This window comes from Passer domesticus, chromosome 7 (assembly GCF_036417665.1).
Source record: "Passer domesticus isolate bPasDom1 chromosome 7, bPasDom1.hap1, whole genome shotgun sequence".
NCBI lineage: Eukaryota > Metazoa > Chordata > Aves > Passeriformes > Passeridae > Passer > Passer domesticus.
The window spans coordinates 42,403,527-42,429,030 of record NC_087480.1 but is presented as its reverse complement, the minus strand read 5'-3'; the positions used below and the strand labels follow the sequence as shown (position 1 = coordinate 42,429,030).

Sequence of the window (25,504 nt, the reverse complement as noted above, 5' to 3'; positions counted from 1 at the left end):
CACTGATGATGAAGAAAGAATAGTATTTATGTGACTTCTGCATAAATACTTTCATTTTCTGCTTGCAGTTTTGGGGGGGAAATAAAAGAAATGCAGAAGGTTTTGGACATCTCCAGCCATTATACGCACAAAGTTTACTCACTGCTCCAGTGATCCAATTTTCCAGTATTTAACATATTGAAAAAACCCAAATGCAATTTCTCAAAAACAATACAGCACACAGAAAACAAATATACGCAATGCATTATCAACTTGGAAATATACTTCACACTCTTCATATTAGCATCTCATCTTTATATTTTTAAGTGTTCAAGAAAAACTGCAGGAAATTCTCTTGACATAAAAATCTTTTTTCTTCTGAACCCAAGGTATACGTTATGCACTGTATTCTCTGCTAGTCAAATCAGACAAAGGAGCATTCCCAAGACCACAGGAAGCAACAGCAGAGCTTTTCTGAGGGGAATATTTCAGTCAAAAAGAGAGAAAAGGAGAGATGTAGAGAAGAGATCCCTTCCCACATCCTTTATTTTGCATATGAGCAGACACAAGAGACAAAAAAATGCTCTGAGCAACTGGATGCTGCCAACAAAATGACATCTACAAAATTTCTCTCCCTCTTCTGTGACTATGCAGTTATTCTGCCAAAAGGACATTCTGTAATGGACAGGAAAGAGTTTTCCATTTAAGACCCCTGTTAGGTCCTTCAAATTTTAGTGGTATCCAAGAGAAATGACTGAAAACATCTCTCTGCACACACAAGAAGATTTAGAAGATTTAATTCCTATGTGGCAGAGCAATCAGCTCTATGAACACCAACTTGCAATGACAATGCCACTTGTTCTGCTTCACCATTGTATTCATTGCCTACTAAAACCTTGCTGTGTTTTGTGAAATGGCTTCATCCTAGGCTAACTCAGTGTACTATGAATTACCTTCATTTTTTAATCAATGCTATCAGATTAGGAAGCAATTCAGGGAAGAGAAGGAAACACATTTTGTATTTACTGCATGTTTCCACATGTTGTTGCTTGTCTATGTTATTTTCAGCATTACCTATTTAAAGAAATTGTATGATATATAGAAGACAGCAGGTAGAGTGATTGACTGAGAGTCAGATGTTAAATTGCCACGGAGCTGTGGAAAGGATAAAAATACTTTTCTACCTCAATTCATTCCATAGAAAAAATCCTCTCAGATCTTGCGTCCTTATCATTCTTACACTAAAAGTTCCAAAGTGAAAAGAAGGAATAAAGGGTAATGTATAAAAATGAAAAAACCCCACATTTTCACAGCTTCGTTTTCGTCTTATTTTTCTAAAGAGTGTAATAGTGAAGGAGAAACAGCCTGCTTGCTCTCAGTTAGGTTTACTAAATCAGTCATGAAGGCAGCTGATCTAAAATGCATCAGCTGTCACCTGCTCAGTCTCAGTTTGACAGTTCAATACCTCCTCATCTTCTGAGAATGGCAGTGCTGAGACCTGAGTAAACCATGTCTGTATGCAAACTGTCACTGATTTTGTGGCATATCATCAGGCCTGATCTCCACAGTTGCAGTGACAACAGGGAACACTACAGCCAATCATCATCAGAGTTAAAATTAATGTACAGGTCCCCACATTCAGCAGTAGGCGAGGCAAGCCCCACGAGCAGTGGCCAGTTGATGAACTATGTAATTACAGCCAGATAATCTTACCCCTGCAGAGAATGTAAATGTATATCATAAATTCAAGGTATATTTCTACACATCTATATTTTTCCCCTCAGCATTTCTCCGGAACAAATAAGACATATAAATGCCAGTATAGCCTAGTTAAATTCAGATAGTAAAACAAAATATTATTCAGGGCCATGAAAGGACAATCAGGCACATTCTCAAGTGGTGACAGTCAGGGTGGTTAATAAAGTTGCAGGTGATCATTGCTGCAGTAAGCTAGGCCCAGCCCAGCAGCCCATGCCACTCTGGAACATGTTCAGCCAGCCCGACCATAGCACAGAGCTCCCAGCAGTGCAGGACCCAGGGCAGCAGCAACGTCCCCCAGGCCCCCTGACCTAAACACTTTCAGAGCACTTCAACACCTCAAAAAATGCTCTAAATAAATATAAAAGGGACTAAAACTGCTGATTATTCAGACTCCTCCTCATTTTTTGTGGTACTACTTACAACATGAACTATATGTCTGGCCAGTGCAGTATAGCTGGTCAGGTTTGCACTTCCCAATAAATCTCACATACTTTCTGCATTACTTTATTCAAGTTGAAACCTCTTAGCCTATTTTAAGTTGGTAAATCTAAAAGTTCTAAAAACCCAATTCTCCACTACTGTCAGAGTGCCTATAACCTTTCACTAACCTACCAAGGGGCAGACTTGGTGTTCTTAGAGGTGTTTGCCAACCAAATCAGGCGTCAGACAAATACATTCTCTGAACAGACTAATTTTAGAGGATTTTTAGTTAAATAATCTTGAAAAGCAACATGACATCAAGACCTTATCAAGCAGAAAAGCTACTAGACATATTTCTGTTCTGGAAAAACCTCGACTGAGGACCAGTATCTCTATTGGCATAACCCAAATACTTAAGAGTCACCAATAAAGTATGAGGTATATTCAACAGGACTGTTACACTTAGCTTTAGGATCTATCATTAATCATTTTATTTATCTTTTCACTATGATAAAAAAAAAACCCCTTAGTGTCAAAAGTTTTACAACCTCTGTCATTCTTTTTCCAGCCATCAATGGTATTGGGAATGTCCAGCCTGAAAGCAGTTTGATCTCTTATCTATATAAAAAATGCTGGTGCTCCTCTAGCTCTCTATATTGAAAAAAGTGTGCATCTCAATAATTTATCCAAGGCAGCAAATAATTTCAAATAAAGCATTGCATATTTCTAGACTAAATTTCAAAAAAAAACTTTCATTATCTTTATCATGAGGGAAAGCTATACTTGTAAATCAGTTTTCCTTTACACTGCATCTCTTGGTACATGTCTTGCAAAAGTAACATTTTGCTGTGAAATTACAGCAGTTCTTCCAGGTTACCTGGAGGGATTTGAAATAGTCATGTCAGGGTCCACTCCAAGCTTCAAATTAAGCAAGTTTTGCTTACTTTATGTTTCCTTCCCATGGTGGAAGTATTTTGCTAGAAAGTGACATTTAAAATTACATTTAACCTTTTCATTCCTACAGCCTTTTGAAGGAGAAATTTTGAGCATCACTCAAGCTGACTAGTTGTGTGAGTTAATAAAAGTGACAGGTAACATAGCCTCCTTATGTCACCATGATGAAGAGAACTGTAATAAAGGTCAGATTTTATGAAATTACTTATTTTACATAAGCGGTTTCAAGGTACTTACATCTATCTCAGCGTAAGAACCATGTTGCAGAGACCTGACAGAACAGTAAAAAGTCTTATACTCTTCAGTGCTCTCTGTAGAATAAAAAAAAAAATGCAGATTATTTGAGTAAGTTGTCACTAACATTTTTTTATATTTTGTGTCCACTAGTCTTGTGACTTGTATATAAACAGCCCTTAAGTTCTCTTGCAGAAGCTAAACCTCAGCTAAGCAATCTTCTAGCTAAGACAATGATTTGTGCATGACTCTTATTGACTTAATCAGTCTGTGAAAATGTAATTGTAAAAAAATCATCAGGAGTAAACATAGATGTACTTAAAACCCCAAGCCTTACCTGCAAGAAATGAACATATGTTTTAGAGCCTGTTATGATCTAAAGTTACAGCAAGGACAAAAAGTGCATGGTCTTGAACATTGCCTAAACTTTTGAATGCCATGGTTGTATTCAACCTCATTTGCCAGTCATTATCACCATAGACAACTAAACTAAGCTGGCTATAGATCCAAAGCTTGCTCAATTTTGTATTTTGTATGGTGAATTGTGATAGGAAATGCATTTCTCATAAGGTTAGAAATTCTGTAGTGGCTAGAACTTGATCCAAAACAACTCCTACTCATTAGGATGTCCCCACATAATTCATTTGGAGTACCACTTCATACCGCCATTTGGGAATTACGAGGTCACTTCTAACTGAAAAAATATTTCATCTCATGTCATCTCACTGCCATATTTCTCTACAGTAGCCTTCTCCACTGGCCAATCAATCATAAAAGCAGACACAGAGTCCAGCACTTGAGCAGATACGAGCTTGCTAAATCTCCATTCCCTTATGGGTTGGATCAGTTTCCATTGGAGGCAGCACAAGGAACCGGAGCTCCCGGCAGGACCGCTCTGAGCCCCACAGGCTGCTGCTCCTCTGGCTTCCCCATCCCTCCAACCTCCCCACCCCACTCCACATCTCATTTTTACTGGATTTCCAGCCACATTACCCCAGACATGATGCTTTCTTCATCACATGGGCTGTGCACGATGGGCAGCAAACAAAGAAACGGACTCAGGGCAGTGGAAAATACTTCTAAGGAAAGGAAAAGAAACATTTATGTGCATGTCTCAAAAGAGGTAGGTTAAGATAAAGCAGGTTAATCTTTTAACTTGGGTTTTATTCACAATTAAGTAGGCTGGAAGAACCCAAACTGGTTAGAAGCACATATAGGTAAGTGTCTGTATTTTGGAAGTGTTTTTATCCCATTCCTAGGGGAAATAACTGCCAAGGCAATTGCTCTCTGAGAACTACAATATCCATTTCTGGTTGAGTTACTGCCCTTTGGCTGTTAGCTGTTCTTGACTTACGTACCCATACACTGATACATCATCTCTCTTTCCTTGTTTTTTTGTCAAACAAGAAACATGATTTTTTCATAATACAGTTAGACAATTGATGGAGCCTACAAAAGTACTAAACCTACCTGTAATAATGACTACAAAAAGAGCCAAATGTGCAAGTCTAAAATCTCTTTCCTCTATTAAAGTATCCTTCTCAACATTTGGGAGAGGGAAGGAAGAAAACGCCTGACAAACTACAATAAATCTTATTTTACACCAGCATGATGAGACTCAGATATGTTTTACATTAATTCCATATCAGTTCTTAAAAGATTAATAATTGCTTAATAGCTGGCTTACTATAAGCAAATCAGTGGTCTGTTTAACACACTGCTTGCAGACTCAGTAGTCCTAAATTATTTTAACACTCTACTGGCCTTGATGAGCACTATTTACACGCAATTTTTCTGTATGATTGGAACGTATATATAGTTGTTGATAATTCATAATTCTTTTCTCAAACAATATATTTAGTAATGCACCATTTTTACAGAATTCAAACACCTCTCAAATACTACTAAAATTACCTTTGTTTTCTCCATGTTTTATCTGCTGTTCGGGTTCCTTCTACTATGCTAGATCCCTTTGTGTTTCTTCAGATCTCCTTCAAATGAAAAAATACTCTTCTGACACAAAAATGCTAGTTTCCCTATCTTCTTAAAGATTACTGAAAACAACAGGCCTAGAACACAACTTCACCTTTTGCTTTCTACAACAGCTACAAGAATCACAAATGCAACTACAGTATAGAGAAAAAAGACATCATCACAACTAGAAAAAAGAGAAAAGAGTCAGTGGCTGCGAATTTTATCAGGACTAAAGTACAGTGTCTCTGTCACAGCCGTTTTGGGTAACTTGTGATGACTGGGCATTGCATAGGCAGCTTTTATTATTGTGAACATTTACCAGAGCTGAGTAGTTTAGGTCACTGAAGTAAGACTGTTCCAGGCATGTCACAACTTCACTTAATTTTCAGACACAAACAACTTTGGAAATTATCACACCATCTATAGAATGAAAAGATGTACATGGTAATGAAAAGAAGTTAAATGCAGTAACATAAAGGTATGTAACAAGGAATTATTTTTCTTATGCTTCATCTGATTAGAAAATTACCACTTGCAGCAGCTGTACAATTGTGACAGACATCATCTCCATGGTGTTCATACAGAGAAATCCAAAAAGCGTTCAGCTGAATTTCTGGCATATAACAGTTTCTACTGCAAAGCCTGTGTAATATTTTCAGAGTTTCAAGATTTTCAGTAGAAGGAATCCCATACTATAAAAAAATAGGTGCACATACAGAGTTATCAACACTTGGCATTCACAGTGCAATGTTCTCTGCTACAAAGGGACATCACTTCTCCCAGCTCTTGACACCAGCTCTTTCTGGAGGCTGGGAGGTGGACCTGCTATGGGAAAACTCATGTACCCCAGACCCACAGAGCCCAGCTACAGCTCTGCTTCTCAGGAGCACTGTCTTCCTTTTTTTTATTTCAAACCAGATTTATCAAGCTACTGCACTGTACTGATGCTGCTTACATCTTTTTTCTATATCAATATCTTATTTCATTTCCGCATGTTTTTCCTGGGATTTATTAGTAGCCAGCCACTTACTAAACACTTCTCATTTTGCAGATGCTTTAGTGAATTTATTCTACTTCCATTCAAAAAGTCTACTCAAAGTTTTAGGAATAATGAGTAAATAAATTGTAGCATGTGCATTTATGTACTTGAAAAGGCAGTTTAAAAATACAGATTAGAAAATATGTTTGGAAGATAGCTTCCAGTTCCGTGGGAGAACTTAATACTGGAAAATATTTTAGAGAAGAATAGGACTTAAGGAAAAAAAAAAAAAAAAAGAGAAGAAAAAAAAAGGGAATGAAGTACACAATAGCAACAGAACATTCTTCAGTGGCCTGATAGGTTTTATTCAAAGCAATGCTCCTCTCATTGGGAACTCTACAGGGACATTTTTGACCACATTATGAATATCACTACCTGCTTTCAGCCGAATGCAAATGTTTATGTTGTTATTAGTGCCAATAAAAAATTTCACCATAGAACTGTTAACAAATGGATCTATTTCTTTATAATTATGCACCGTCATTTTCTGTTTTGTCTTTAATTTTTTATAGGAGAAGCACCAGGGAGTCTATCTGCAGTTTTTTTCTCTACATATTTCTCAGTGGATCTAGATTTCAACCTTCACAAAACAATTGTTTGGAATACCAATTGCCTTGCTCTTCAAATAATTATTGAACAATTACAGGTACCATTTACAGACATGTAGCCAATTGTAAAATTTAGATTTTAAGTAGACTTTGAAACCAGCTTATTAAATAATTAATATATACTAACAAATCAAAATATGCTCAAGAACTTTGTGATGGAAAACATAACCATGATTGTAATTGGAGCCACAGTTCAGATCACCGTGTGGGAGTGGACAGGACTGCGTGTGAGACCCTGCCAGGAAGGAGTGAGAAGCAACAGCTTGCATGTTTCTCATGAGCCATCATTCTATGTACGCAGAGCGGGAAGACTCAGGTGTCTTTTGCACAAAAAGCCCGGGAAAGTCAGAGATCCACTGCCAGCCTCTGTGCTCCAAGCCCATGAGGAACAGCACAGCACTTTGTTTTAACAAGCTACTACAATGTCAGAAGTCTTTAAAGCTACAATTAATTGAAATCAATTGCAACACTAGGATCAGTTACATCTTTGTCCAGATCCATCTTCTCCCAAACTTCATGTAATAAATGAAGACTATGCCTCCAGTGTTTTTGTTCATCTATCACCATGTCAATGATTATTACAGCATTACAAAACAAAACAACAGAAAAGCTTAATTTCAAGGAAAATTTATGGTGAGGGAAACACATTTAAACTTGACTAGATGAGAGTAACCAAATAAATCTGATGTTTGCTCAAACAAAAATTTTTTGAACAAAAATAAGTTTAAAACATCCCTGCTGAAGTATTGAAGTAATTACCAGTGTAATAAAGAATAAACACTGGTTAGTAAGACTTGAATCAGATACATAAGCTAGATAAAAAGACTATCATGCAGACTACCCAGCTGTCATTGTAATTTAGTTCTCTATACTGTGACCTTCAATACTGTCCAAGCTAATTCTATATGCCTACAATGTCTTAAATGCTCTGCAATTTAAAACAATACGCTTAAAATAACCTGCAGTTTAAGAATAAGAATAGTAGTCTGGGGGGAAAAGAAAAGCACCACAACAATCTGAAAGCTAATATTGAATCAAGCAGGGTCACTGTCCCTTAAAGACAGGAAATCCACAACAATAAAAGTTTTTTTTTTTCTTTAGTTGATGTTTCTGATTGATCTTTTCCTCCTTTAATACTAAGCTAAAATGAACTATCAGCACAATGAGGAACTGGTCCCAAACACAAAGACCTGAAATGGGCATCTGTGCCCTCAGAGTGCAGAGGATGCCCACTCCACTGCCACAGTTCAGCATCTCCAACTGTTTAAGCCCACTCCCGTGTGGAACCTGGTCTTTCACACACCCTGCCTGCACCCTCCCTTTGCTCCAGCAAGAACACAGGCAAAGCTGCATGAGTGCTAGTATTTTCTCTAATTTCATCCAAGAAAAATAGACTCCCCCAAAAGCAAGTGGCATAACAGGATCAGGGAGGGGCCCCATCACACAGGACAACCACAGCACCACAGACCTTTGCAATGGAGGATAAGCACCTGGCATGGAGCATCTGTGCCAATGAACACACTTCTCAGTCATTGCATGAGCTGCCAAACAGCTACATGCCATTATATCAGGTAGCATAATGCAGTGACAATTAAGACTAATTTGTACCAGAATTAATTAATATATGTTATCAGCTCTTAACCTCATTGAGAGGCATTTATCCTTATTTAAATTATGACAAATACACAGATCATAAGTTGGACAAAGAAAGTTTAGGAAACAATGGGGGGGAAAAAAAGAAAGAATGCAACGGCTGGACAGGATGTCCAAACACATTCACTGCTGTCATCTGTCTAAGATTTAATCTGCAGCCTTGCTTTAAGTTTGATAATTTGTCAACTATTTACCAGAAATTAGCAATGTCTCAGCCAGGATCTTGAATCTCTACAGACTAAGGAATTACAGAAATATCTTTGTGCAAGGACTATCAAATATTGCATCATCTTTGTAATCAATGAACCTACATAGCTTAATATTTTGTTTTAGGAAGTCTTAAATCTAACTGCAAATACTCTTGAGCAGGAAATCTCTGAGGGCTGAGGAACAAAGAAAAAGACTTCAGCCCACCAGGGTTTTCTTTGTAAGGTCTCTATACTCAACATCTTGTAAGTTCTCTATAGTATAAAATGAAAGGCAGAAAAGTTGAATGGGAGAAGTCTGTTAGAGAACTTGAGAACCACATTATTTATTTTTCTTCTGTACTGTCCAAACACTGACCTGCCTCAGGCACACAGTGAAATAGAAAAGCACAAAAAAGCTGTGGGCTGTAGGAGATCCTGTATGGCCTCAGCAAGACTGATACTTACAGGGCTCTAAAAAGAACAGAGTAATTTTAGATATATACAAACTGTAGAAAATGCTCTTCTCTATTGTCCTACTTTGTGTGAACGTGAAAAAGTTAATCTAAACCTTGCTCCATTTTGAAAATTCTTACTGTTCTTGAAATCTTATAAGACTTGCTTTACTTCCACAAAAGTCTTTGCTGAGTGAAGTGAGGTTGAAGAGGCAGGTGTAAGGGATGGCTCAATCCAGAAAAATGTCATTTTGAAAAGAAAAATTCTTATTTCAAAGCCTGAGTTATTTTCAACTACTTATTAGACTGCCACTGAGCTTTGAAGGGTGATGATCCATATATTAAAACTTTAAGGTCTTAATATATTAAATGATAATGGATCCAAAGGGAAAATAATGTACTATTGAACAGAAACCACACATTTATAATGGGCAGTAATGGGGATTATGGTTTATGATATGGACTATTAGGCCTATTCTGAAATGTATAGAATAAATTTTAACAAAGAACAAAGTGGGTTCATGCTACATTCAGCTTCCACAAGGGAGCAAGTCAACACAGTGGACATAAGTGACACCATCATCCCCCTCACAGCTGTCCTCCTTTCTGCAGCACCCACAACAGCCCTTTCAGAAGTCTATCAGCAGATAAGAACAAAATGCAGCAGTGCCCAGGATCATTGCTCCCAAACCTTCCCACAAGTAATTAAATGATGATGCATCATGTAACATGTTTCATTCAAACATAACCCCACTTAGAGAAATATCCTGTGAATCACCAGATTCACTATTTTCCACAAAAGACATATTCCTCAAAACTTCTGTACTTGGAAATGCCATCGGTAAATTTACCAAATCTCCATTTCAGGAGGTCACAATGTTTAACAAAGATTGCCTTACTTTCCCTTCTGTAATGCAGTAATATAGCAAAGGAATGTTTCAAACACATGAAATAATAGTCAACCCTCATCGCAGAACTGACCTCAACGTGTAAGATGCAGTTCAGCTCCACTTTATTGCATCTCTAAAAGGGGGAAAACAGGCAAACATAAGAAAAATCTAGACATTTAATATTAATGTCATCTGTCATTCATAGAAATTGCCTTCCTATATTTATCTGGTTTGCTTCCTGTGAACTCAAGAAAATAGGAAATTCATAGAAAAGATCAAACACAGAGAAACACAGGCTCTTTTTTCAACTATAGAAAAAAACAACCACATAGTGAAGGGCAAAAAAGCCATCTTATTTATGAAAAATGCTCATACTAAACAAGGTTAGCTGATAGGACAAACGCAAACCAGTAAATAATATAAGACAGTTGCTGCATGTGTTTCATGTACATAATATATTCATTAGTGAGAAGATAAATACAGACTGATTTCAAAACCTGAATTATTTTTGCATCTCTGTTTGTAAAGAAAGAATCAACAGCAGTTTTCTAACATCTTAGAATTAATCACACTGCTATATAAATCCTCTATATTTTAAGAACACCAAAGTGCCATTTCAGAAAAGCTAAATAATGTATGAAATTGAAAAATGTCATTCTTTTAATATTTCTCCTTGTGAAAAAAAAATTGCAATTACAACTATGATAACTGATTGTAGCCTTCTTTTAAAGCATTACAGAAGTTGTCATTGTTTAGTTAAGCAATTCAGATTCAGAAAACGTGACCTACCATATCCTGAGGGAGAGACCTATCGTAGCAGTAAGCAATACATCTCTACACACTTGTAATTCAGAGGCACTGAGGCAAAAACTGTCAAAACATTACTAAAGTCGACAAGGATGTATGGTTCATTAGTCTAGGAACTGATGTGTTATGGACCTCTTTGTGATCAGCCTGATAATTTAAATCAAGTTACAAGTTTATATAAACCTACTAGAACTCTGTTATTAAATTTCAGGTCATGCCTTCAACAAAGGCACTCATAATTGCAGAGATTTATCACAAGGCTATAACTAGCCCCCTATCATGCCAACTAAATCAATAATCAATTTATAAAATATCATTAACAGAAAATCTGTAGTTCTTTTTCTTGCATTGACTTTGAGGACCAAACTGCAACATAACAGCAGTAAGCCAGTCTTGTTCACTAACACAGAATTAGGCTGCAAAGGCTTCAATATTTCCAAGCGGTTCCATGGACAGAGCAGAGTGAGCTGCAGCAGCAGAGTTCTCTGCCCCCTTCCCTGTGCTGCCCTAAGCCTGTCCAAGGTGTCTGATGCTCACAGTGGTGTGCACCTGACAGTACTGCAGCACACTACCCGAGCATGAAGCTTCACATCCATGAGAAAGATATTTAACATATACAGCCACTCCCACATACTCCCAGTCTATAGCCCATCTTGTTACTTGAACAGGACAAAGATTGGTGCAATTAGAGTGAAAAGACCACAGAAGTTGGACTTGCAAACCATGTCTCCATATTTCATTCACTGTAACAGGTCACTGCAAAGTAGATCAAGTTCAGCTGGAATGGCATTGCTTGCATGTGGTGTGATTCTTGGGACTGCTCTGTGCAGGGCCAGCAGCTGGATTTTGATGATCCTTGTGAATTCCTTCCACTCAGGATATCCTACAATTCTGGGATCTCAATTGTTAAGACTTTGCTTAAGAGACAATCTTCTTTTTCCAACGGTAACACATGCTGATACCTGTTTTTACAACATGAGCTTTCTCTCTAGAGAAAAGAAAAATAACCTGGAGATGATAAGAGTGCTCAAGGACTACAAAGGATCCGTGCAACCAAATGATCAGGGCTACCATGTGACAACCTTGATGCAGAATAAAGCTGCAGTAGTCCTATAGTTAACTGCTCGATTATCATTTGGTAATTTTTTTCTGAATATCAAGAATTAGTCTAATAATATCACATTCCATGTTTTGGGCACAGAGAATAATTTAAAAGTTTGGCTTATGAAATTTGGACACTCTAATGAAAGTAGCAATTCCTGCCACTCTGCAGTCCTGAGATACAAAAAGGAGGGGGTAAGTACTGAACCTGAAAAACTTTGCCTAATTCATGTCCTTCTCATAATACACCAGAATCCATTTTATTAATCACAAGTTTCTGGGTTTATGCAGCTTTTTATTCACTTGTGAAAATTACTGCATGAAATATGAAGATATGAAGGAAGGTTAACCCAAAAATATGTTTAGGTTCCAAAGGATTTTTTTCCAAGCAATTAATATTGAAGTACTGCATAAAGCCACAGCAAATTGAGTATTTTATAGTTGCGTGATTTCTCCAAGTCATCATTAATTTAAGCATTTATTTCCAAAAGTGCCAGAACAAACATTTCACAACACTGCCATTCTGTATTGCTCCACAACTTAATACTCTTTATCAAAAAACCAATTTCTGCAGACCAGAGCGTGCCTAATGAAAGCATCCACGGCAGGTATGTGCTACTTCTGCTGCAGAACTGCAATTTCCTTCCCTTTCCTTCAAATATGCAGAGCTTCTGGAAGCATTTTATCAACAAATTCAGAACGTGATAAACCAGATGAAGCCATAGGTTTAAATTAAATACCTCAGCTAGATTTCACCCCAGCTGAACTGCAGGGAGGGGAGGAGCCCTAGCTCCCTTTGTGGGCTGGGTGGCAGCTGAGCTCTGTGGGCAGGGCCATGGGGACAGAGCAGGGACACCCTGCAGACAAGCAGTTAAGGAGTGGCAGCACGTTCCAACCTTTCAGAACAAAAAACTTGCTTCAGGACACACATTTGTCAGACTACAACTCCAAAGGGCTATCAGTGCATAAACACAACATGTCCCAAATTCCAAAAGGCTTTTTTCTATGCCATGTAATGTCAAAGTATCAATAAATAGATAAAAACAAAAACTCCCATTGCAAGACAAGAAAAGCAAAAATTATGTTTCTCCTCAATAAAAAATTGTGCAATAAGAAAATGCTGGACTTAGGACAGACATAATGTGAAAAGCTCAGGGGACAATGTTGCTTTTCCAGGTGCAAGGTCCATTAGCTGCAGTTCAGACACTGCTGATATCTGAGAGCTTGTCAGAATGTCCCAAAAATGCCCTGGGAACAAATTGGATATTGTCTGGAATGTCTCATTTTGCTGAGGGATGAAACTGTCTCCCTCTAACAGCACCACTTCACAGTACTACTGCACAAATTGCAAGAAGGGTGTTTCCCTGCAGGCCATGATCAGAAATCACTGATGCAGAAGACTTCCAGAAGACTCTGGAGAAAGCGAGAATGTAAAACACCTGCTTTCTCTGAAGGGTTTCCCTCTATTAACACCATTTGCATTTCTGTCTGTTTCTAGCAAATTACTTACTATTCCTGATCAGCATTAATGCCAGCACTTGTCTACTTCCAGAGATGCTATTTTGAATTTCAGTTACTGTGGAAAACAGAGACATGCACACACAGAACATGAGGCTACTTGGGATTTGTTTTGAGAGGTATTATCATTTCAGAAGACAACCAAAACCATCTTGACTTCTTTAAAGCTGTGTTTAAAGTCTGCATACTCATATTGCTTTTTGATGTCAATCCCTAGAAGTAGTGCACAAGGAAATGCTAAGTATAATAACGAAAGAGTTCATGGCATGCCTAAATCTCTTCCATGACACGGTAACAAGGCTACAGCAATACAGACTCAAGCAAAATGCATCCCTGCATTGAATCACAGCAGTACAAGGAAGGTATTATTTAATGACTCTGCTTGAAAAAAATACCCAAAATATGTTTCTTTATGAGGATGTCTATATCCTGCAATGGATTAAAGTTTTTAACTTGGAAATTCTTGACAAAATCTCTTGGAACATGCAGCTACAAGCTTTTATATCAGATTTCTTTTTGAGCTTAGGGTTAAAATGAAATAAGCTTTCAAAGCAGAACAGCTTAAGTTTCTCCTCTCTTGTGAAATCAGATGACACAATGAATGGTGAAAGAAAGCTTGTCTCAGTTTCCCCAGATGATATGTGATTTCTTGCATGAGCTCCTGTTTTTCAGAAATAGTCAAGATCAAGGCAATGCCATGTACTTACAGAATTATAGTTGCTTACTGATTTTGAAGCAAAATTTTTATATGGATCAAACTTTAACTTTTCATATGAATACTAGATAAACACTAAAGGAGCCTATGTTATATTATTAAACAGGTCACATTGCATGCTATCTTAATAATTAAACAACATCACTTTCTTGATGGAGAGAATTCCTGGCTGAAATTTAAATGTAGGTACTCCAAACAGAAATATGCATGAGTAAACATTTGCTGTAATTAACTGAAGACCACACAATCACCACTAAAGATTTTCTTTTAATATAATTTTTTCTGCCGCTTAGATAAAATCCATAATTTTTTCTAATTGATCAAAGCAGAATACCAGAGAAATGAAATCTTAGCAAGGAGCAATGTTGGGGTTTGTTGAGCATTGTTTAAACATTGAGCAATGTTTAAACTTGGGGTTTAAACTGTAGGTTTCCAGTGTTTTTATCCAGGTCTATTCTCCTCTTTCTGCCACCCTCTCACAGAACAATGCTTTTCTAAAAAGATGAAGATTACAGTTTTTGTAAGGCTCCATTTGAAAACAGATGCAATTTTTGACTCAAAATCCCTTTCAGAGCTCTTATGATTTCCTGCTAATTTGATTATTTGCGTTATCTTTCGCACAAACCACAATTTAGTAACTATATATACACCAATTAAAATTACCAACCTGTCTGCTATATATAATCACAAAAAAGTTCACAGGAGTCTTATTTTTCTCACCAGCAAGCAGAGTCATGCTTGAAATAAATAACACATCCAAATCACTATTACTTACTGTCTCTATGAAGTCATTATAATTTTCAAAAATCAAAGGGAAACAACCCCTTAGTTTTTTACCACGAAAACATGGTTGTCATACCATGAAAACAAATGGATTTCCAGTTCCAATCTTCTCTGGGACTAGGTCTTGTTAGCTTTGATTCCTAGAGATACCTCAAAGATTAAATAAACAGTTTGTGCCCCAATACACCAGTTATAATACTGGCATTGAGAGAGACCTTACTTATGCCTCTCCTATGTCTAACTTCTCTCAGTTGGCACATTCATTTCTAACCATTATGGTGCCTTGTTTATCTGATAGCTCAAATAATCACCAAGCAAAGGTGTTTGTGGGAAGCTGAGTGATGGCATGTAAGGCACAGGTGAACACTGCAATCACTCACACATTTATAGGAAGGGGCCCTCGGCCAAGCCTCACTTACTCTTTCTATGCTTATGTAGGAACCAGTCCCGTGGCAAGCAGAAGGAGAAGGATCATTCTTAGTCAGTCAGCTCTCCAGTGCCCCTGTCTTGCCACCACAGAAACCACTCAGAGCTTAGGAAAGCAGAAACTCAAACTTCAAATGAACATTCAGTTTGAAAAGTGAGAAATATCCTAGACTGGGTATAAGCCAAGCTGAGGTAAAAGGCTAAGCTTCAAGTGCCTGGCAGGTGCCTGAAGGAAGGAAGGTTTATGTCTCTGCTAGAGGATTAATATTAGCTATTTCCACTTGAGGGATACAGTTAAATACAGCATAGTTCCAATGATCATTCACACAGTGAAACAGAATATGAACTGCACAAAAGCAGCTGTGAATTTTAAATCTCTTTTCAAGAGCACATTTAGCATCAGAGATTTTTATTTGCAACAATAGGACATACAACAAAGAGATGCTTTTTCCAGGCTGAACACCAACATAACTGAGGCTCCCCAGAGCCCTGACATGGGGCCAGCCAGGAGGGAGGCTGCATAATGAAAACGTGATGAAGAGTTGCAAGGGTTCACACTAAGTTGTCGTGAGGTTTTAAATCAAATTTGTTTTGATGGTGAAAAGGTCAGGACACCACTTCTCACCTGCCTCTCACCAACACTCCCACTACCAATGGAGAACTAGTTCACAGTCCTGGAAAGAGGCACCAGGGGCACTTGTCCTGCTACTGAGCCACAGAGATAATGGCCTTTGCCCTGAAAGCAGTAATGCCCACTGACACATCAGGCCACAGGATGGTTGCAGGCCCCAGCAGTTTTTCTTCCACATGAACCCAGCTTGCATTGTTGCACATAAGGAGGAAAGCACACACTGGATCTAAGGCCAAGAAACTTTGATTACAATAGCTGGAATCTTCAGGGCATGGTCAAAGGGTTCAGTCCAGTTTAGCAGTTACAGAAAAAGAACGTGCAATAAGAAAATAATCTATCATTAAATAGTACATTACAGTTAAAGCTAGTATACACAGGCACACTTCCTAGTGTAGATTCCTTTCTCTGACAGAGAGGAGTGGACTGTTGCTTGGGCTCCCAAGAGCCACCCATACAGCAATTCCTCCACTGCAAGCAGCATGATGTTGACAGTGATTTCTCCAGGATGTCTTTAAGACCATTTTTATGTGTCTTCTAATACACTTTTAACCTTGCTCTTCCTTTAGTGATTCAAACTTACTGTACATAGTAGCTTTGCACACAAGCTATTTATTCTTTACTCTTTCACATCCCACCATAATTTTTACCCAGCTCCTAAGTCTGCGTTTCTCTAACTGACCACTGGTGAATCATTTAAAACTGGGAGGTCTCTGGTGGCCACTTGCGTGCCACCTCTCATCATCCCATGCCTGTACTCCTCCATGGGGCATCCTGTGTCCTTACCTTCAAGGCCTGCCTGTTCTACCAGGCTCTCTCCACAGTACTCTCCTTTGTTAAAACTACATAATACCTTGTTCTATTCAAAATTACTATTTGTCACTGCTATCTCTCTGAAAACACTGCTGTTTATGATATAGATATTACAAATATGTAGGCTACTAGCAGAGTTGCTCTTAGAGCAAAATCAAGAACAAAAAAGGCTCAAGATGTTGTCACAACAAGCTGAATCAAAGCATTGTTCAAAGACAACAAGGTACTTCTATGAACCCCTTGAGAGACACTTAGCTTGCCACTTACAAAATTTTAAAAACCCAACAAAGCCCTCCTCCAAAAAACCAACAAACCCCTTCACCAAACAAACAAAAAACCCACCACCATCCCAAATAATAAATTAATTAGTACATATAACTAATAATTATGTAGTAATACTTAGTACTGAAGATTTTAGAATATAATCTATATTATATGGGAAAAAAGCAGGAAATGTGGGTTACCTTGTAAAAGGCTTCTTGTGCAATAAGAACTGCAAATCATAATGTGCAAGGGAAACACCTACACTGAAAAATATAACTTTTAATATATTATTTTCCTGCAATGATTTTTTGAGATTTCAGAATTTTTGTCTTGATAGCAGTATTTCTAAAAACCAATTACAATTAAATATATAAATATATACAGTGCAGATAGATACACTTCATCCAGTTTCAGATGCATTCATTCATTTAACCTGCTTAATCAGAGAAAAAGAACAGAGTGAAAATAAAGGAATGTATCTGTAACTAATCTAAGGTGGCTTGAGAACTGTTAGAAATGTGTGTGTGAATTTTAAACTGCTTGTAACTTTTTTACTAACATGTCCTTTCTAGTTAGGGCTGTAGTGCAGTATATGAAAGGGTAATGAGCTATTCAATGTCTATTCTGACTGAGCTATTTGTGTCTAGTTAATGCATTTCAAATGTAATAGACAAATTAATATCTCAAACTTTTCCCATTAACAGCATTAAATAAGGAAATTGCTGTTCCAGAATTGTAACCTTATTATTTATTATACCAAACTCCTCTTGTAACATATTAGTTGGTCTAAGTTTTCTTCCAATAAATCAAAGTGAAAGAAAACAAACTTCTTTCTTCTATTTATGATCTTCCATTTCTTCCCATTTCTTAAGGTAGACAATGAAAATTAACAAAATTAATTCCACTGTTTATATTCAGGTTCTCAAGGCAGTGTTCAGTTTATCAATTGTAAAAGTTAAGTATGTAGTTAAAGAGTCTGAAGGAAAAAATAAAATTACAGTGTGGAGCACTGTTGCTTGTTTTGTTGATTTCAATAATGTCTTCCAGTATTAAAGGACCATGTTTTAAACACTCTTTTTTAACTACACCTTTTCCAAAAAACAAGAAAAAAATAGCCTCTACACTACTAAATATCACTGTGGCATCCTGACTACCAAGGTGTTCCATGTCCTCACAGAGATAACCAAGAATAGGTCACGTTTTGCTCCATTTCTAATACCCGAGTATCTCAAATAGCAAGACAAGATCAGGTCCCTCCTCTCACTCAAATACCTGCTCCTACCAAGGGTCACAGATTAGATTTATGGCTATTTCTTTTGGATACACATTTGCAAATGGTTGTTTCTGCTGGTCAGCTGCCCAATTCAAAGAGTGGGGCAAAATGAGTGTTTTGACATCCCTTTACATACTGGGACGTCAAACCACTCATTTCTAACTTCTTACAACTCAAGGCTGCTCACTCTCAGGGCGTAAGGGAATTAGAAGACTGGCACCTTAGCAGTGCACATCAACAATCCCACTGGTATTTGTACACTGCAAAGCTTGGATTATTAGGGATACTTTTAAGACTAATTTATATTTTACAGTACAGATATGAAGCAAATCCCACCCTGTACTTCTGGTGGAGAAATTAACTTTAGGTTTCTCCTAAGCTGACGACAAAGTACATCTCACAACACTTACAGTCCTGACTACTACTTCAGAGCCATGAACTTCCACATTTGAGGATACCATTTACACCGTTAGCTGTTTACTGACAATAACTAACTAAAGATCCTAGATAACCCACAGGTCAGTTGGCTAACTATTCCTCTGATAAACACAGCCATGCCAAAATCATTTTGGAGACAACCATAATTAAACAAACTCAAACCCAAGTTAATTTATACAACATATGCATAATGTAATTTCATAGAGAAGAAAAAAATAACCTACAGCTCAAAGTACAACTGTGAATTGATTTTAAAGCTGTGAATTACACAGCATGCAGATAAATTAAAAAGGCTGATTTCAGAGGAGTTGATATCCTCTATAGTAATATGTCACATATACAAAAAAATTTGTTAGAGGAAAGGCAAATAATGTTACGGGACACGTACTTTTGTTCATGCTCCTCAGGTAAAAGGAGAAGAGATTGGCATTTAAGAATCTAGGAGCACATTTCTTTTACCTACAATCAAAGATATTCACAGAAGGTCAAAAGTACTACTTGCACTTCTGACTATTGATAAAAAAGTTTTAGCTTGCCCTGCAACAGTGCACAACAACTGGAAGGAACCTGTGCCTTTGATAAGTGAACCTTCTTATTAATAAAATATAATTCCTTAACCTGGAAATTCTCATCTTCCAATCCTACAGATCAGCAAATGCAAGATGACAGAGCTACTCAGGTACTTTCTATGAATTCTAAGTCAAGCATACAGAGATAGGAATGCAAACACACCATCATCTCTGTAGATGAAACACACAAAAGACTTTGCACAGTGATCCCTATATGCTTTGTCCTAAGAAGGAGCTCTGTGCTCTGTTAGGTGTGTAAGCTTAACAAGCAAAACTGTTGTTTATACCTCATTTCCCAAAGTCACTGAAACATCTTTTTGTGGCACCAGGCAGACAAATTGGAATAGCAGACACGAACGTGTTTAAGCAAACCCAATAAGCAGCATAATTTCAAACTTCCCCTGTGCCACAGATGTTGCTTGGTTAAGTGATAGTTCAGTATGTCTGCTTTAAAATGCTTGAACCAGCACAAGTGCCACTTCATTCCTATGTGATGTTTTCATTTGGCTGGACAGGTGCTCTTGCAGCAGAATATCCAAAAAAAGAACATCTAAAATATGTATTCACCAACATCTGTCTTGCTTTGACTTAAAGAAGCTACTAGAGCATGCATTTAAGTCTGAGCAAAAAGTTTTCCATTCACTTTGACCTTCTAAAGAAGTTTCATGAGGTTATATGCCAAACCCCACTTTTATACAGAAGTAACCATCACTACCCACAATGTGAGCATTGGCACTTGAGGTGGGAGTGGGGGCATGGAAAAAACCACAACTCCCAACAAAAAGAAACCTCTCAAGCACCTCTAACAATATAGAGCTTAAAGCAATATATTTTTCAACTGACACATTTTGCAAGATTTCTAAAAAGGAGGTATAACCAATATGTTGTATATATAATTTTTCAATTATAGATATAGAGACTTAAAGATAATATTCTATTTCTCGGCTATGATAGAAATGCCAATTGCTTCATATGAGAAAAATTAATTTGAATTTGGATTATGGACATTTTTTGTGTTTTTTTTTCTTTCCCATCTATCTATAGCTGAACCTGTGTAGCAGTGTTTCCCATTAAACATAAAAGGTATTATTGGTGTAGTAGTAGTAACCTGCTGCTTATCCGTCATGTGTAACAATATCCAGCCCAAAATGGTTTACAAATAACACACATAAATGTTCCATCACCAGTAAGATGAAGAAAAAAGAACTGCATGGGGAAACACAAAACTACACTCAAACATGGAAATAAAATGAGGAAAGGCTGTTTGAAACTGAAGAGGATGTTATTACCATAGATGTCTATATACTAAAATTACACACTTTTTTTCTAATTGGAAACTTGGGATTATAAAACTTGGGTTTGCTTTACACCTTAGAAAATACACTATTATTGCAAGGAATCTTATGTAGAGTATGCATTTATACCTTTTCTTGTGTGTGTTCCTGGAAGACTTTACCTGTGTATCCCTCAATGTGACACACTCATAGACTTACAGGGAAAAGCACAGCCTAGCCCTGTTTTCTATCTTCAGCCTGGCAGCAACAAAGCAGTTCATGGTATTGCAACATCTTCACGTGACTGGAAGTACCAAGTCTATAACAAAAAATCTACAATCCCAAGTCACAAGCATATTTTCTACAGAGTAAATTCATCTCTCTATGCCAATTGAAACTAAAGAGTATTTATCAAAATCCATGGTTTCTTTGGAGTTTTTTTTCAATTGTTTTCTTAAGGCAAGCACAGGAAAATAGTACTTCAGAGCCATTACTTTCTAACACAGGATTAATTTTTATATTGCCATTTATACTTAAACCTCAATATTGACAAGAGAGAGGTATTGTATCTGAGTATCAATGTGAGGCAACTCTTCATTAAATTGTTAAAACAAAAAAGGCATTTTGCCATGAAATTCCCAGTGGAAATACAATTAGTACCACAATTTACTTAAAGTTCTGCAAAAATGCATCATCATCATACCACAAATACAATGGAAGGAGCATCGTAAAGCAGAATAAGGATTAAAGTAATGCCAAATTGCTAATACTTAATTTAACTTGAAAAAATTAATCAGCTATAATAGTCTTCCTCAATCCATTAAAGTGATGCTCAGGAAGTTTTTAGTGGTAGGATATTGTAATGCAGAATGGAAAAGCTAAACTGCTGATGCTACCTACCATTGGATGAGGAAATGGAAATGCAAGGAGCCTGGGCTCGCAGGATGCTTGTTGGGAGACACAGCTTTGTTTGTATTATTTGATTATTCATCTTACTTTACAGTGGAAAATGAGGGTTAATATATCTGTGAAGTTGCTACATTGTTAGCAGCACAAGTTAAGACTTTTCTCAGAGCACAACACCAAAATTCAACCTGAGAGTTAGGAAAGATATCCAGAGTTCAAACACTTTCTTCAAATACTACAAGATATCAACATTCCATTAGTCTAACTTATATGCAACTCAGAATTACAGGAAATAGGGATTATATAATTTATTTAATGACCATAAAGTCTACTGGCCTTGTTCAATATTCTTAATTATTTTGGAGCAACTGAAATAAATACTTTGGAAATTTGAAAATCCTTTTCTATTAAAGAGCGATTACAGAAATTGTGATGTGTAATTGACTTCTGTCCATAATGACTGAAATAAGAAGTAAAACACAAATTCAGATATTTGAGATGTGGGTAGGAAATTACAAGTGGTATTCAATAAGGAAAAACATGAGGTAGAACTTCTAATGGAAAGCCAGGTATATTACATGAAAAAATATTTAGGTGATGTTACTGGAAGATGCTAAGAAGAAATCATGACTAGAACACAGACACGTTCATAATAAACCAGGACAGCAACAGAGGCCTACATAAAATTGAGTGGATTTTTTTTTTTAATCACAGAATTATGCATATCTGAAATTAGACTGTTAAAGTCTACACATCTGAAAACAATTCCAAAAAGACTGGAAATACTTCTATTATTGCACTGGCAACTTAAAAATTAAATAAATTAAATAAATTTTTTTAAATTAAATAAATTTTAAAAATTAAATAAATTAAATAAATTAAAATTAGTTTCGGCAGAGCACTAAAACCTGCACATTAATGTAAAATCCTATTTTGGAAGGAGAATCAGAAAATCTAAGCTGTCTTTATCCCTAACTAAATTTTGAATAAATATTCAAACCATACTATCCATACTACAAGAAAAAAAAACCATACTACAAGAAAAAAAAAATCTACCTAAACAAGTACTTCTGTTCACAGAATCAGTTCTTTTAAACCTACCTTCTACAAAAAAAATTAGTAAGTATTTGTACATGGTATATAAATTAATTTTTAATACTGCTGTAGATGTTTGAATATTTAAGGAGAACACTTTCACTAATGACTACAACAATGAAACAATTTCTTTCAGACCAATCTTTCAACATCTCATCCTGTTACTTGATCCCTCAATCTCCAATTTGAATAAAAATAGATATTACATAAAGGGCTTTCTCATTAAAATGCTTTTCTGACATGCTCATATGCATTATCATCAATTCCCTGAGACAGTGTGTTATCATGGGAAAGAAAGGCAATGGGTTTTGTAATATAAACAAAGCAATATTTTTTGTTGGTTTCACTTGACTCATTTTTGTCATCAGCATTGCTTTTGGGATCAGTGTATTTTAGTGAGCCTAATTCACATCCACAGTTAGGTTTGTTATGAGTAGGGCAGGCACTACTTCAGGCTAGACTTTTTCAGTCAGAAAATTCCCTTTGTGAATTATATGGCCAAGGCTCTCAAAGGACAAGGAATTTGCAGGTATTTATGCAGATACACATCTTAGAGTAAAATGTCCATAGCTGAATCACCACTTATCATTGTGTTTTCCCCAAGACCTTAAAATTTCCAAAAGAACAGCCTCAGAACACAGCAAGCAAAATATAAATCCACAAAATCATAAGATCCATCAGGTTCAAAAAGACCTCTTGAGATCAAGTCCAGTCACCAACCTAACACTACCAGGTCCATCACTAAACTGTGTCCTTAAATGCAAATACCTTCATTTTTCTCACTGTTTTCTATGAGATCTTTTTAAAAAAATTAATGAAAGCCACCCAGAGTCTTCCAGTGACTCCAATGCTCATGTGAGACACTTGATATTTTCACAGACACTACACATTCCTTTCTGTCTTTCTTTTAATAGTCATTTATGAGCAAAACCAAACAATTCCTATAGCAATCCTAACCAAGTAAACATTTTAAATTGAAAAGTAATACTACTAGGATTATAATGTGATAGGCCATTTATCTGATCAACAAATATAAATTCTTCTCTGAAGAAAACCAGTCTTGTACTATAAACTTAAAGGCCCCATTCTAGATTTGTGATAAAGTCTTGATAGCAATGGGATTAGTGGATGCTATTAAAAATAGGACCTTCTTTCCTGTGTTTGTTCCACTCCAGGACAGATGCTTTTTGGAAATGCTTGGATTGCAGAATTTGAACCCACTTATCCCTCTCCTGAAAGCTGTTGTGCAAGGCAGGGGCAAGTCTTCATGTTGCTCAGCTGGTATTCCAATTCTCTAGAAGTCTTCTGACTGCATCAATATTTCAATCAGCACCTGGGCACGAGCCATTTGATAATTTGGTGGTGAGCAGCTTCCCACCCCCTTGTTCTCCTAATGGCAATTGAGCTCATATTAGGAATGCATTTGCTATCAGGAAATGGAAAAGGTCCTGGGGAATATGGACTTTACAAGAGAAAGGACTTTTAAAGGTCTCGTATAAAGGCATAATAAATGAGACCTGTTAGATATTATCTATAATGCACCACCATGTATAGTGTGCCAATACCCTCTAGTGGATACACTCGCCTGTGTTTATGCCACCTCTCTCTAGCTAGCATACCAAGTCCCAGAGAGTCCCTTAAGCCTTCTTATAAAAGATTCTCCTGGCTCACGTGGCAAATTAGGGCAGTTTTAGAGCAAAAGTCTCCTTAATTGGTGTTCTGCACTCTATTGAGCATGAAGGTTTAACATGTCCCTACAACAGCTTTCTCCCTCTCCCAAAAGAAACAACTTGATTCAAATACTGATGGAGTTTTATGAAGCACCGTGTGCATTCATGTGGGGTAATAAATAGATATAACTGAAGACAGCTTGACACTTGTGTATTTATTCCTTTCTGTTTACCAGCCTAACAGTATCTTCTGTTACCATAAAATGATTTATACAACTTTGTCAGGCTCTGAACATGTTGAAGAGGAGTTCGCGTGAGCCAGACAGGGGGTGAGACAGAAGCTTCCATTATCAGCAGAAAGGCAGAGTTAAAATTGATTGCCATACATAGAGAGCTTTCTGAATTGGTAATGTTTTTTTTCATCTGCAAGACAAAGTCCTTGTGAATAAATGGATATCCCTACAGCTTATCTGTAATCATTTGCTATCAAACAGCAGCGAGGAAAACAACCCCATCTTACTGGCTTGCAAGTGGGCTCTTACTTGTCAGCTAATGATGTAAAGTAAAGATTCTAGGTAGCATTTCCTGGAACTGTTGTCTATATTTCTAAATTTAGCAACTGTTTCTGCATAAAGGGAAGAGTCAGCGCTCAGCTGAAGGAATTTATGGTTTTCAGACTGAAATTCAAGTTCAAGGTTTTAGAAGGGCAACTAGACTGCATACATGTGTGTTAAGCACCAAAAGGAAAGATCTTTGGTGTGCAGAGTGTTCCAGCAAACTTAAAAATAGTTCTACACTTAAAACACTCACTTGCAACTTATTTATTTGTAGGAAAACATTACTGGAATAACGGGTGGTGTTGTATTGAAAATGTTACTAGAATGAATGGTGTCTTTGATGCTTTGCAAAAGCATGATTAAAAAAGCAGACATGCTCACAAACAACACACATCTAAGTGACATCCAAACCTCCACTAGCATCTTCTAGCAAAATGCACAGATGAAAATATTCTCTATTACACTAATAGGTCTTCATCAAACACCTTAAGATCTATTTCTTAAGGAAATAGATC

General features: G+C 36.9%; 1 long non-coding RNA gene across 1 annotated transcript in view; it reads right to left on the bottom strand.

The window, feature by feature from the left end:
* Positions 1-25,504, bottom strand: part of LOC135304995 (uncharacterized) — a 657,910-nt gene that overhangs the window by 601,550 nt on the left and 30,856 nt on the right. The window contains exons 7-10 of the long non-coding RNA XR_010366252.1: positions 5,852-6,014; positions 5,642-5,742; positions 4,342-4,427; positions 3,352-3,425 (exon numbers count right to left, since the gene is read on the bottom strand). This is a non-coding gene — a long non-coding RNA (uncharacterized LOC135304995). The remainder of the gene's footprint in view (positions 1-3,351; positions 3,426-4,341; positions 4,428-5,641; positions 5,743-5,851; positions 6,015-25,504) is intronic.